This window comes from Culex quinquefasciatus, chromosome 3 (assembly GCF_015732765.1).
Source record: "Culex quinquefasciatus strain JHB chromosome 3, VPISU_Cqui_1.0_pri_paternal, whole genome shotgun sequence".
In the NCBI taxonomy this organism is placed as follows: Eukaryota; Metazoa; Arthropoda; class Insecta; order Diptera; family Culicidae; genus Culex; species Culex quinquefasciatus.
The window spans coordinates 18,467,207-18,480,810 of record NC_051863.1 but is presented as its reverse complement, the minus strand read 5'-3'; the positions used below and the strand labels follow the sequence as shown (position 1 = coordinate 18,480,810).

At 36.1% G+C, this 13,604-nt stretch overlaps 1 protein-coding gene across 2 annotated transcripts in view; it reads left to right on the top strand.

Moving 5' to 3' along the window:
* Positions 1 to 1,479: 1,479 nt before the first annotated feature.
* Positions 1,480 to 13,604, top strand: part of LOC6048718 (non-canonical poly(A) RNA polymerase protein Trf4-1) — a 60,074-nt gene continuing 47,949 nt past the window's right edge. Inside the window, exon 1 of one of the 2 annotated variants that reach the window (XM_038259409.1) lies at positions 1,480 to 1,968. The gene's annotated coding sequence lies outside the window, so the exon portion shown is untranslated. Of the gene's footprint in view, positions 1,969 to 6,001; positions 6,446 to 13,604 lie in introns of those variants that run through there. The other variant, XM_038259410.1, reaches the window with a different exon arrangement.

Sequence of the window (13,604 nt, the reverse complement as noted above, 5' to 3'; positions counted from 1 at the left end):
AAACATTTATTCTACTTTACAATAAAAAGTTCAAATCGTGTACATTTTTATTTGAGACAAAACGTAATGATTAATGCAAGATTGTTTTTGTAAATACAGTCCAGAATGGATTATCCGAAGGTCTCGGAAAAATTTCTCATCGGATAATCGAATCACGAAAAAAAGGTTTTTCGTTGTCTTATTTCTGTTTGTATAGCTTGAGTATGACCCCTAAACTACGCTAACGTTACTTAAACATTTTAAATCCAAGATGGCGGCCAATATGGCGGTAGTGAAATTTTGAAAAAAGGCATTTTATTTTTTAATAGGCAATCAACCTAGCAATCAACTATTCATATTTGACTAAAATGGGTTCGCAGAACTCAAATTTGATGTTTAAAACAAGAAAAAGAAATGAAACGAAAAAAAATGTTGGTGATTCGATTATCCTAAGTCTCATACAAACCTACGGATAATCGAGGCTTCGGATAATCGAGTCTGTTCATTTTGACTAAATTTTCTCTCAATTCTCTCCGAAAATCTCATATTTGTGTTGATTTTCCAAGTTTTTTAAAGCCAAGCTTTGTGAATAATTTCAAACTCACCAACGAAACCTTGAGGAAGAAAATTACAAAAAAACTAAAAAATTGTTTTGATCTTGTTGAGTTTATGCTGTAGGGCGCAGCACGCAACATTGGTGATACTTTCGATTTTCTCACTTCTCACTGCACAGCATAAAAATATCTCATACGATGGGATCATTTCTCGTGCTCTTGTTGTCGTACATTCCGCCAGGTGTCACTGCTGCGGTTTTTGTTCTCCTGAATACAGTGATGCCATATAAACATGTTCTAACTCGCCAGGATGCACAGGGCATATGCCGAATATAGACAAATCCAGCGAAAGCTCCACGCTGCTTTTTGATGGTGAGAGATTTGACAGCTCCCATACTAAATGTCTCGATTTTCATACTTTTTGTTAATTTTCTTCTAAAATAAAACACTTAACATATGAAAACTATATATTTTTGGTGCTCAAAATTCCTGCTGAATCGAATGGTGTACTTATCTCAATTGCAAATTTTTCGAACAGTTTTTATTTTAATAATATTCAAAACACATTTTGTGCACCTAATCAATCAATACTTTTATCATAAATAATCATTTTATTGCTTAAAAGTTAAGTTTTCCTGAGCTCCCATATTCAAATACATGGAAGCTGTCATTTCTAACACCATTGGCCACCTAGCGGCCATTTCAAACTGGATACGTCTATTCGATTTGTTTGCATGATTTAAAGGATATTTTTGATAGTTAGCTGAATTTATAATTTTAGACTCATTCTCCGCCTGCATCGTTTGTTTGCCTTTATAAAAACGATTTTATTCCTGTTTTAACAGTTTCCAACAGTAATCAATTTCTGACATCCCTGTTTAATGTTTTACGTATCTGTCAGTGTCAGGTTTGCGCGTGTGACAGCTCGCGCGAGCAACCGTCGTTCGTTCCTCTCATTCGTGCGTATGCGTTGCGCTCGAGATCTCGTCGTCGTCGTCGTGGTTTTGGTGGATTGATCCGATTCGAGTATTTTCATCGGGAAAAAAAAATTCCTCGCGCCGTGCGGTTCTCTTCCCTTTTTCACGGATTCCGGAACTGTCGCTCGCGTTACGGACATCGCGAGGAGTGCGCCGTGTTGATCCGGCCGTCGTTCGTTCCCGCCGGGGACGGATTCCGTGGGGCACCATTTTTCTTTTTCTTGGCGTTTTTTTTTCTGGTCTTCCTCTTCGCTCGGATCTTTCCGGCAGAGGAGTGCGGTCAAAGTGAACCAGAACGATCCGGAGCAGAACGGGAGCGGTGGACAGTTTACCGGCGGAACCGGAAGTACCAGTGAAAAGAGTGTGTTGCGTGGAGCGATCGCATTTTGGGGAAGGAAAATTCCTTGAAAAAAGTCGTGTGGTGGTGTCCACCTTCTTTTGTTCATAAAGGCGAAAAGGTGAGCAAGGGGAAGAGGAAGAGAGAGAGACATAGTGGAAAGGGGGAGAGAGCGGGTGGTTAGGGTGAGAGAGGGACGAGATGGGTGTGTGTGTGTGTGTGCGTGTTTGAGTGAGTGTGTTTGTGCGAGCACCAGAAGTGAATCATAAAAATGTGTCAAAACTTGAAGGTGTGTGCGTGAGTTGTGGTTGTGTTGTGACAGCAGTGAGGCCAGTTTTGTGAATGTCGTGTTTGTTTTGAAATGTTGAGTAAAGTTTCAAAACAATGAGTCACTTGTAACAAAAACGTTATGTTATAAATCAAAACAATGTATATGGGCTAATGATGAAATTACTTCACTAACAGTTATTTAATGTCGAGCATAACCTTTTGTTCAATTACATTTTTTTATGTCCTTTTTCGTTATAATGAGCATCATCTTATTTTGATTTGTTAAATGGGTAACATCAGCTTCGCCAAACACAAGGACCTGGTCTTTTTTGGCTCATCAGATCATTATTTTGATGAATTCTGTTGATGAGAATTGTTTCTCAACCCATTGAGTAATTGGGTGGGTTTATGCTCAACTGTAAGTCACTTTTATTAATTTTGGATTTCTACCGAATCAACATATTTTTGTGTGTTTTGGTTATAAAATGTACCGTTTTCATTATATTTTTTTGTTGTGAGTACATGGTCCAAAATATTTGCAACGGTTTAAAATAAATCGATAAAGTAAAAGTTTGAAGTTAACCCTCTACAACCCAACCCCGCCTTTAGACAGGCCATTTTTCAACCAATTTTTGATCTTTTAAAAAGCATTGCAAAAAAAGAAAGCTTAAAATTTTAGAAAATTCATGGGTTGGAAGTTTGACTTTGCCAATGTTTTTAAAAATGTCATTTTTTTAGGGCAACTTTGGCTTTGTTTTTTACTAACATTTCCTATATTTTAAGTAAATAGAAGTATGCAGTAATTTGTCTAGTGTCCCAGACTATGCTTCTACTCATTTTTAACAATTTAAATGATAGTGGTGCCATTTTGTAGCAGATAATGTGAAAAACAAGTAAAAAATTGAGAATGCGGCTTTAAAAACATAAAAAATAGATAGGCAAGATTTACTGATAGGAGGTGGTAGAATAGACCAAAATTGCCTCAAAATGCCGAAATTCAAAAGGCCGAATTTTGTCTTTTGCTCAGAAGGCAAAACGTCTCAAAAGGCCGAAAGGCAGAATAATTATGGATTTTAGAATTTTGTTCATATTTTCACGATTTTCATTGATTATGATGTTCAAAGATCCGGTAAACTAACAAACTGTGTTCTTTTTCTTTTTCTTCTTTTTGTTACCATGCATACAAGTGAATAGAGTAGAATGAATTAAAGTATTTCAAAAGTGTTTCAGTCTTGTTGTTTATTGAATTACGGTGACGATAACCGAAATTTGATAATTCGCCACCAAGTACATAAATGAATTAAAATGATTGCAAGAAATTTCTAACTAATTTTTAAAAGTTTCTATTTATTTGCCGCATAAAAAAAAAAACAAATAAATAGAAACGTTTTAAATTTAGTTAGCAGCAATGCTAGAAAATTATGCCTTCTTAATTTCTTAACCAATTTTTGGTTTGTAAAAATAATAATAGCAAACCGCGCCCGAAAATCCTAAACTTCGTCGGTTTGCCTTATGAGATTCGGCCTTTTGAGTATTCGGCCTTTTGGTATTCGGCCTAATGAAAATTCTGCCTTTCGAGTAATTCGGCCTTTTGAGATTCTGCCTTTCGTAGGAGACCCGAATAGAGCAAATACTACCAAAAACAAACATAAACTGAACAAGATAAATGCAAATTAAAATACTAAAAATGAAACATGAAAAACATAAAACAAGAGAAGTAAAGTTTTTCGTAGAACAAAAGTTGCTCAAAATGACCTCCTGAACACGGAAAAAATAAAAATCTTCGAAATAAAAATTTGGGCAGTAGAGGTTTAATTAGAGATCCTAAATAGGGAGACTGGTCGAAGTGAATTTGACGTACCCAAACAGACACGTATCCAAACGAGCATTTGCCTTTACGCCCAGCAAAAATTATCAGTGTTGCCAAGCTCAAAACATACGTTGCCAGATCGATTTAGCCAGCTTAGACCAGTCTCCCTATTTAGGGTCTCTAGGTTTAATGTGCAAGCGCTCTCAAGAAGTGTCCAAATTACTCCTGAACTTTTTTTGTGTCATTGTGGCAGCTAGTACAAATAGTGTTTAATTATTTTCTTAAAAATACCCCATTTTTTGTTACGTTTTCCCCTGTAAAAACGCTCGTACTTCATCAATATGGGTGAAATAAGCTCAGATGTTCTTAAACATTTGCAAGTAGGGAAATATACCATTTCTAATCAAACACCTAACCTGGATCTAAAGTAATCATCACAATGTCCTTCCTTAACCTGATACAAAGTGTTATTCTAACAGGCTATCGTTTCCAATAAATTACAAATTACAAATTGAAGAAAAACTAAATAAAAAAACACCTATCTTCGTCATATGAAGAGTTTGAAGCTCGATTGAAGCTCCAAAAATACTATTAAACTTACCATCAACAGCACCGCCTCGAGTAAGCACGCAAATTTATGCCATTTACTGGCCAAAAAGATCAAATTTAATGCACTTTTTATCATAATTTCTATTTTGCTTGACCATTTCTCATCATTTTGGTGGCACACACAACCACACGCAAGATCCGAGGTTAACTGCTTAACGAAAGTCGCCCTCAATATCTTTTGACTTGCGCTAACGATTTCAAAGCGCTTAAGATATAACATTGCTTCCAACTACCGGCAACATGTTCTTTGACACATTCTTTAGTCACTCACTTGAAAAATAATCCCGAAACATGTAAATAATCAGCAAGCGCCATCCAACAAACAAACGCGCTAATTCTTTTGACGTTTCAATTTTGATTACCCATTCCAATCGAAGGCTGAAAAAACCCGAGCGAGAAGCGAAGGCATTTAAAGAACAAAGGGTGGCCACCTACACCACCAACATGCTGGTGCAGCGCCTGTTGGAGTGAGCCAGTGATGCCAGGAAATTTTCTCTATAAATGCTACTTTTCGTGAGTGTTCGCTTAAATTTTCATCAATTTTGGCAGCACGAAGCAGACCCAAAAGAGCGCTGGAAGAAAAAAAGAACAGAGCTGAAAATAGAAAAATGGGCGTGGCCCAATGCACTCGACTGATTGGAACGCATTTGGGAAATATTTTTTTTTAAATGCTTGTAAAAGGAATAGCAAAACTTTTCATAAAAATGAAAATAAACCGAAATGTTACCAAAAAGTTGCTTTACTCGTTGGTGTACCTGATTTTAGTAAATTTCAAGGAACACTCCAGATAATCCAGCATCATTCAAACACGACCGCTTATTAGGCTTAAAATGGGTATATTTCCCCCTAGAAGCAGTTGAAAACATTGTCACATCTTCGAGAAACTGGATCTCAAAGTCTTGGTGCACTGGTGCTACCATAAGCGTTCGAGGTTAGAGGGTTAAATCGGTTCGACCAGTGCTGTTAAAATTAAGTGACATTATTGGTAACACACAGACAGAAACTTGTTCAGTTTTTGATTCTGATTCGATGGGTGTACATGAAGGTGGGACTACGAGCTTTCTATGAACCTGTGATTCATTGTCTGGACTTTTGAAAGTTTGTTAAACCTGATTTACAGATCCGTTATGAAACATTATGCAAGATCCAAATCATTAAGATTGTAGGTTGTAGATATAATAACCATATTTCAATATTTTTAAAAGGCCTGCTTGGATACTCAACAGAAATGTTCGAACCAAACACCTGATTACTGGTATCTACGGAGTAATAGACAAAAATAATAACAACTTCGGATTTACTTCATAGACTAAATCCCATTTTACGCCCCAATCTGGCACCATTGGCGCGCCCTTCCCACTGACAGCTCCGTTCCGTCAAAGTCAACGCGACGGACGGGAAAAGACAGAGAAGGAAGAACCATCGCCAGCCATCTCCATCGCACGTACGGCCGCCCCCCTCGCCAGAGTCAGAGCAGCACAGTGCTCAGTGGCCACCACCAGTGACAGTGGCAGTTCTGCAGCGCAGACCAACTTCCCCGTCGTCGTCGTCGTCGTGATTTCCACTGGTTCCACAGGATTAGCCCTGCTGCTGTGCGTGTTCCGGGGTTGGGGAGGCACCATCGAGTGTTTCTCGTTGTAGGTTTTTTTTTGAATCTACAGGGAAAAGGTTGATTGTTCCGGTTGATTAGCGCGAGAGAGCAAGTGCCATGTGATTTTGATGTGATAATTGCATGCACCCAATTGCTGACTAGAGGAGGAAGCTAGGAAGGAAGAAAAAAAAAAGTTCGAGTTGAACAGCATAAAAAAAGTGAACGAGACTAGCGTAGTGCTGCTTGGTGGAGTCGAGCACCAAGAGAAGGAAGAAGAAGTGGAGCAAACTCCCCAAAATTTGCGAAAAAAAAGAAGAGGTAAGACGTGTAGAACCGCGGAGGGGAGGTGGGTCCCTCACTCGATAAAGAAAATCGCCACTACCTTTAAATTGGTCGAAAAATTTTCTCGTCACCACGACGGATGACGGTCACTAGTGGGCAAATAAAAAGAAGAAAAAGCGAAGAATAACAACAACAAGAAGAAGAAAAAAAAGACACACGAGGAAAAAGTATTCGCACACTCGAGAGGAACGAAGAGAGAAAAAAAAAGTGTAAATTTGCGAAAAGTAAAGCACGAAGCAGGAAAAAAATAGCGTATAATTCGCTCGAAGACTGTACGTCTTGCGTTGTACGTGTGTGTATGTGTGATTTGGGGAGCTGTCCGGTTAGTGTATGTGTGCAAACGAGTGTGTGAAGCAGAATGTGGAGTGATAGTGTAGTACACGAACGAATACACACTGGCTGCCTAGTAGTGAGAGCGAGAGAGCGCGAGAATAACGAGTTTGGGGGATTTGAGGAGGACTTGTGGGGGTAATGTGAAGAAGAAGGGGGCTGAGGGGAAGTCTGGTGCACGTTGAGCATTGGGCAGATTCACGTGGGGAGCAACGCAGATCGTGTCTGTGAGAATGGTCAAGAATGGTCTGGTCGTCGTAGTTAAAGGGCTGCGTTGAGTAGTTCTGTGAGAACCGGTTAACTATACGGAGCATTATTTTTGTTCAAAAATCATACGCGGACTGCGAAAAATGATATGAAAATAATAACAATTTTCGAATTCTGCTACCCAACTTAAGACAAAATTTGAATTAAAAAAATATCAAATAGCAATTCCCGCTCAAATCAGAAATATTTCTTTTTGTACCCGACCCTTTCCGATTTCTATGAAACTTTGTAGACATGCTATTCTAGGCCTATTTAAGCAATTTTTGTGTATCTGAAGCCAATGGTACTCGAAAAAGCCATGCATGTGAGAAGAAGGGCGTAAATTATTTAAATATTTTTGTATCTGGTAATTTAAAAATAACTGTATCTTGAAGCCGTTGCATCGTATCAAAAAGTGTTCAATGACAAACTTGTTAGAAATTTGATGAGCTTTCCGAAAAAAATACACGCCACTTCTATGAGATTTTTTAATTTTTAAGCTTAAGTCATATTTTATGGTGATGTCACGATTTTTTTTCGTTCAAAATGTTTGAGGAAATAGCCTAAGATGTTACAGAAAGACTCACGAAAAATGCAAACTTATGGGAAATTGGACGAGCTTTCCGGTAAAATTTATTTCGAGTCTGAAAAATCATGTCTTTCATATACTGCCGCTCAAAGCAAGTCCGTCCCATATGTATTTTTGTCGATTTTGAGAAAAATCCAGTAGTTGTCTTGTTTGAACATCTACTTTAACCCTATTTAATAAAAAATGTATGTACATTCCAAAATAAAAATCACTTTGGTGCTGTCCCATATGCAAAATAAAGGCAAGTCAGTTCCTCGTATAGAAATGTCTCACAAATCAATAGAAAAAAAATGTGTAATTACTATATCTACACAGACTGCAGGCCAAGGATTGATACCTAAGAGCATGCAATGGCACTGACCTTGTTGCGTGCTCTTCGGTTGACGTCCACGTAAGGAACATCCTGGAAGGAGCGTAACTAACTACATCCGTAGTTCTGTTAGATCATCCGAATTATCTTGATCAGAACAGTATAGCTCTGGTTCCTTGCGAGTGTCCTATTTTCTTACCTCCACGTTGGCTTGGTTTTCATGATGATCTAGCTGGTGGCCTGTGGAAACGGATCGTAAACCTTTGACCATCGCGGGTCAGAGTCGAGACGGCTAAAAGAAAGGGAAGGGGCGCGACAATGTGGGAAAGGGAAGTAATTTGTGATTGTAGACGGTATTGTTTTGATTCGCAGTATGTTGAGTCAACTGCTGTGGATGTACCTGAAACATCGCACAACGGGGTTTCTCTTCTCTTCATTCTCAGCTACCACCTATCTCCTATTTTTATTTTGCTCTTCTGATTCCCAATTCTTCACTGATTCTTCTATTTAATATCCAACATTTGATTTTAATTTTACTAACTTTTGATTCTCTTATCTCTCAAAGCTTTTCCACTCTTTTCTATCAATTGATACTGCTGTAACAAACTTTGTTTTGTTTTTTTTTTCCTTAAAAATATACTTTTCCTTAATGTACTAGTAATATCAAGTCTATTTATCATTCGCCTAATCTTTTTTTTTTTTGATTTTATTGTGAATTTATTTATTTGAATAATTCTTTATCTGTCCTATAAATTATCATTACTATAATCTAAGCTTGTTTTGTATCTCTATTTATTAACTATTGTCTAATTTTACATCTAATATATCTAGCTTCTCATTTTTATTCTTCAAAATACGCTCATCATTCTCTTACTATTGATACTTGATTTTTATAAAATAAATTCTCTTTTACTGTCAATTGTTTTCAATCTTCACCCTTTTTTTTCTAACAAGTGAGGTTTGAGCCCTTACTCAATTTATGGAATGGTTAAAGGATTAACACAAATATTACTATTGTATTTTTTGGTAAACTTTTATAACATGCTTAGGACCAAAAATTGTAACAAAACACCGCGACAAAAGAAATAGCAACAGATAAACAGACTCAACAATAGGGAAAATTTCAGGAGAAAACAATACACAGTAAATAACAACTAGTTTTTGAATTCAAACTAAAAATAAAACAGTATTTGCTTAAATAAAAGTTGATAGGCACACTTTAAATGGTTAGGCGCTTATACTTACATCAAACCCTACTTAATGTACCACCCCCGGCCGAGTTAAAATGCGTAACCGGAAAAGAAGGTGTGCATGCCTGGCACGAACACTCAAAGCGTGTTCTAGCGTGCTGCTCGTACTGACTCAGAGCAAGGGTGAGATGTAGGTGTAAGGGCAGTGCGTGTTCGTCGGGAACCTAGTGCATAAGATCGGTCAAGGCCCGTTCTTACACTGAAAATTGCGAATTGCGAATTACTATATCTACACAGACTATGTACCTAAAGTACTCGCAGAACTTAAAAACACATAAAGTTGTTCAAATTGACGGTAGGGTAGAGTAGTCATCAATGAGACACGGGGAACAATGATAAAATGGCTCTCACAAGTCGTAGTTTCAACCAATCAGGCTCAAATTTGGGGGAAACGTGTGTCTACTGGATACATGTCTGCTATAATAGTGGCTTTGGTTATGGACGCTTCCTTGAAAAGTTATTCATAAATGTTTGATTCTGGGGTGTAAAAGTAAATTAAAGACAAAAAATACTTTTTCGCTCGTAGGCTGCCATTTGCACCAAAACTAATATTTCTACAAATTTCTTTCGACGTTCCATAGGGATTGAGTTGGGCTACAATGTCCTTTCATTAGGTTTGACCAAAATTTAGAATATACCCAGAATCCAGGGCTGTCTCATTGTTCCCCACTCATTTTAGCCCATGGGTAACAATGAGACACTTTGATTTTTCTTCATTAAACTTTTCAAAATCTATGGAAATCTTTCAAAACATGAATTGAAAGTGATTTTTGGCATATTTATAGAGTTTTAACTTCATTTAACCAAACATTCAAAGTTATTTGGTATAAATATATAAATTTTACAAAATTTAAATACTCTTTAGTATAACTTTTGTTAATTAAAGTTTCATGTTGGCAAAATTGCTCTAAAATGTTCAAGGCAAGTCACCTGTAATGGAACAATACAAAAACATGATATTTTACTAGAAAAGTATTGATTTTCGTAGAGTGTCTCATTGTTCCCCAGCTGTCTCATTGTTCCTGCCAAGTGCGTCTACAATGAGACAGTTGAATAACTCTGGCTGTAGATGTCGGATCGATCTCATATTTTGGTCAATGTTAGAACACACTAAAAGAAAGAAAATACAACAAAAGCTCATTAAAACATGCAGATGAAAAAATTTAAAAAATCGTTGAAAGTTGAAAACCAAAAGTGTCTCATTGATGACTACCCTACCCTATATTTTAAATTTGGAAGCGTAATAGTCGAAACCCTATTCTGCCTTTATTTCCTCATGCATAGGATAACCACGGTAATAAAATAAACAACATACCATTCAGCTAATATTCATTAAAATCAGTACTATTCCTTCTTGTATGGATAGCCATGGTCTAGTTTCAGATTTAGGATCCCCTTCCGTTAAACAATTCTGGATTACTCAATTTAAGGGTCCGGATGTTGATACATGCAATCAAATATGAATATCTATTTGTTCTGCAGCAAAAGAAATAGAAATAATACAACATTGCTGGTTAAATATTCGTAGCTGGTAAATTTTATGGAATCATCCGCCAAATTAAATTAACCTGAAACAAACAAAATTTCAGATCAATGATAAAAACAATTTGGAAAATTACCAAAACAAACCAACAAATGACTGGCAAATTTCTGTTATAAATGTTCAAGCCTACCTTGATAACCTGACAGACTTGCCTTTATTTATGGATAAATAAAGTCAGGTCAGTCCCAGCACGAAAATTTACCAAATTAACCAATAAATTTTAACTTTTTGAGTAAATTTTTGGATAGGGGTACTTTTGAACCAATATTGAAATAATTGTAGAAAAAGTTTGTAAAATTGGTGATTAGAAATGTAAAAAAGGTGAAACATTTTTGAGCTTCTCACGACGATATCTTAGCACTCACTTTTTACATATGGGACGGACTAGATTGGAGCGGCAGTATAGAAATTGCCAAAACCCACCAAAAACCCTATTTTTTCTATATTTTTTTTTTAAACCACTGTATTTAAACGAAGATTGAACATAGAACAATGGTCAATACTGAACCTTTTATAAAATTGTCTGGGGAATCGATTCGGCTAAAAAAAATACGTTTAGACCACCTCGAAAAACAGTTTTAGTATTTTTTTTTGGGGATACATACCAACTTGCATTTTTCGTGAGTCTTTTTGTAACATCTTAGGCCATTTCCTCAAAAATTTTGAACGGAAAAAATCGTGACATCACCTAAAAATTTAACTTTTATGCTTAAGAATAGAAAAATCTCATAGAAGAGGCGTGTATTTTTCTTTCAGTGTATTCTTTCACAAAGCCCGTCCAATTTCCTACAAGTTTGTCTTTGACCACTTTTTGATACAATGTAACAGCTTCGAGATACACCGCCATCGTGGATTAAAAAAAATTTAAAATCGTTTTAGGGGTCATACTTCAGATAAACAATCAAATATAAATAAGACAACGAAAAAAAATATTTTTTTTAATCCGAATATTCTATTATCCGAAGTAATTTTTTCCGAAGCCTTCGGATAATAGAATCTGGACTGAGTATAGGCTGTGCTAAATCAAGAAAAATAAACTTAAAATTACCTCCTGAACACGAGAATAAAATATAATTGGACGTTAGAGGATTAAGGTTTTCTAGACATTGAAATCAATATTGTTTTAGTAATTTGTTGGATAATTAAGTAGATATCTCGAGTTGGTTCCCTTAAAAACGTATAGACTATGGCAGACAAACAAACTTTTTGACAGTTTGGCAGGTCCAATAAACCAAATTTCCAGATTTGCTTTTTGGGTGTTTTTTAAATCGCCTTGAGTCAGGGGCATTAAAAAACACCCAAAAAGCAAATACTGAAAAACCATTATTGGACCTTTAAAAAAAAAACTCCATATTTGTTTGCCGGAAGGTCAGTCTGCATACATTTGGATTTGTTTGTGAGTTTGGCAAACTGTCAAACACAAAAGAGTGCGATTTTTGTTTGTTTGTTTGCCATAATCTAATGCCTCCTTTAACGGAGCACATCAACCAGAGCCTTTGCATCAAGATTTTTGTTACAGACATTCTAGTATCTTCAAAGCTACGGAAGCTATCGATAGGATTTTTAATTCATCCCCTAAAGTACAGTCTACAAAATAGTTAACAACAAAATTTGACTACTTTTACAATCAGTTTGCTGCAGGATTCGGTCCTTAAGTTTGACAATTTTTGAATAAGAAGACAACAACTTAAATTGAACATAATCTATGCCATGAAAAAGTTTTTTTGTAGCTACTAAAAAGGGTGATTTTTGCATTACCTCAAAGTCCGGGTCTTTTTGCTTACGCGCGAGAGTCGCCCAGCATGCGGTTGCCACATTGCTTAAGCAGTGTCTGCATCTCTTCTGGAAAAAAGTCTGTATGTTGCTGAATACATCATTTTGTCTCGACAAAGATTTACACGAACTTTTTACTGAAATATACAACTCATGAGACATTGTTTACTAAGACTAGGGGGACAGCATGCAATTCCATCGTGCACCTAATGTTCGCATAGCAGCACTTTTAAATTCAATTACAGCCACAGCCCCCCATTTTCTCCTTTATTTTGGAGAGTTGGTAAAAAGAATTGAAAATTGCTGTTCTGGTAAAATCAACAATTATTTTAAATGAAAAAAGAAAACAAATTAATTTGTAAATACAACATGAATGTGAGGAAGGCACCAACCACCTTAAGGTGGATTAAGTAACGTTTTTTTTCACAAAAACTGTACTTGTTTTACAGGTGAGCAATTCTCTACGAAATCGGTCTTTTTTCTTCAATTTTAATTTTTGTATTTTTTAATCCGACTGAAACTTTTTTGGTGCCTTCGGTATGCCCAAAGAAGCCATTTTGCATCATTAGTTTGTCCATATAATTTTCCATACAAATTTCGCAGCTGTCCATACAAAAATGATGTATGAAAATTCAAAAATCTGTATCTTTTGAAGGAATTTTTGATCGATTTGGTGTCTTCGGCAAAGTTGTAGGTATGGATACGGACTACACTGGAAAAAATGATACACGGTAAAAAAAATTTGGTGATTTTTTTATTTAACTTTTTATCACTAAAATTTGATTTGCAAAAAAACACAATTTTTTTTATATGTTTTAGAGGACATAAAATGCCAACTTTTCAGAAATTTCCAGGTTGTGCAAAAAATCATTGACCGAGTTATGAATTTTTTAATCAATACTGATTTTTTCAAAAAATCGGAATATTGGTCGCAAAATTTTTTCAACTTGATTTTTCGATGTAAAATCAAATTTGCAATCAAAAAGTACTTTAGTCAAATTTTTATAAAGTGCACCGTTTTCAAGTTAAATCCATATCTAGGTGACTTTTTTGAAAATAGTCGCAGTTTTTCATTTTTTTTAAATTAGTGCACA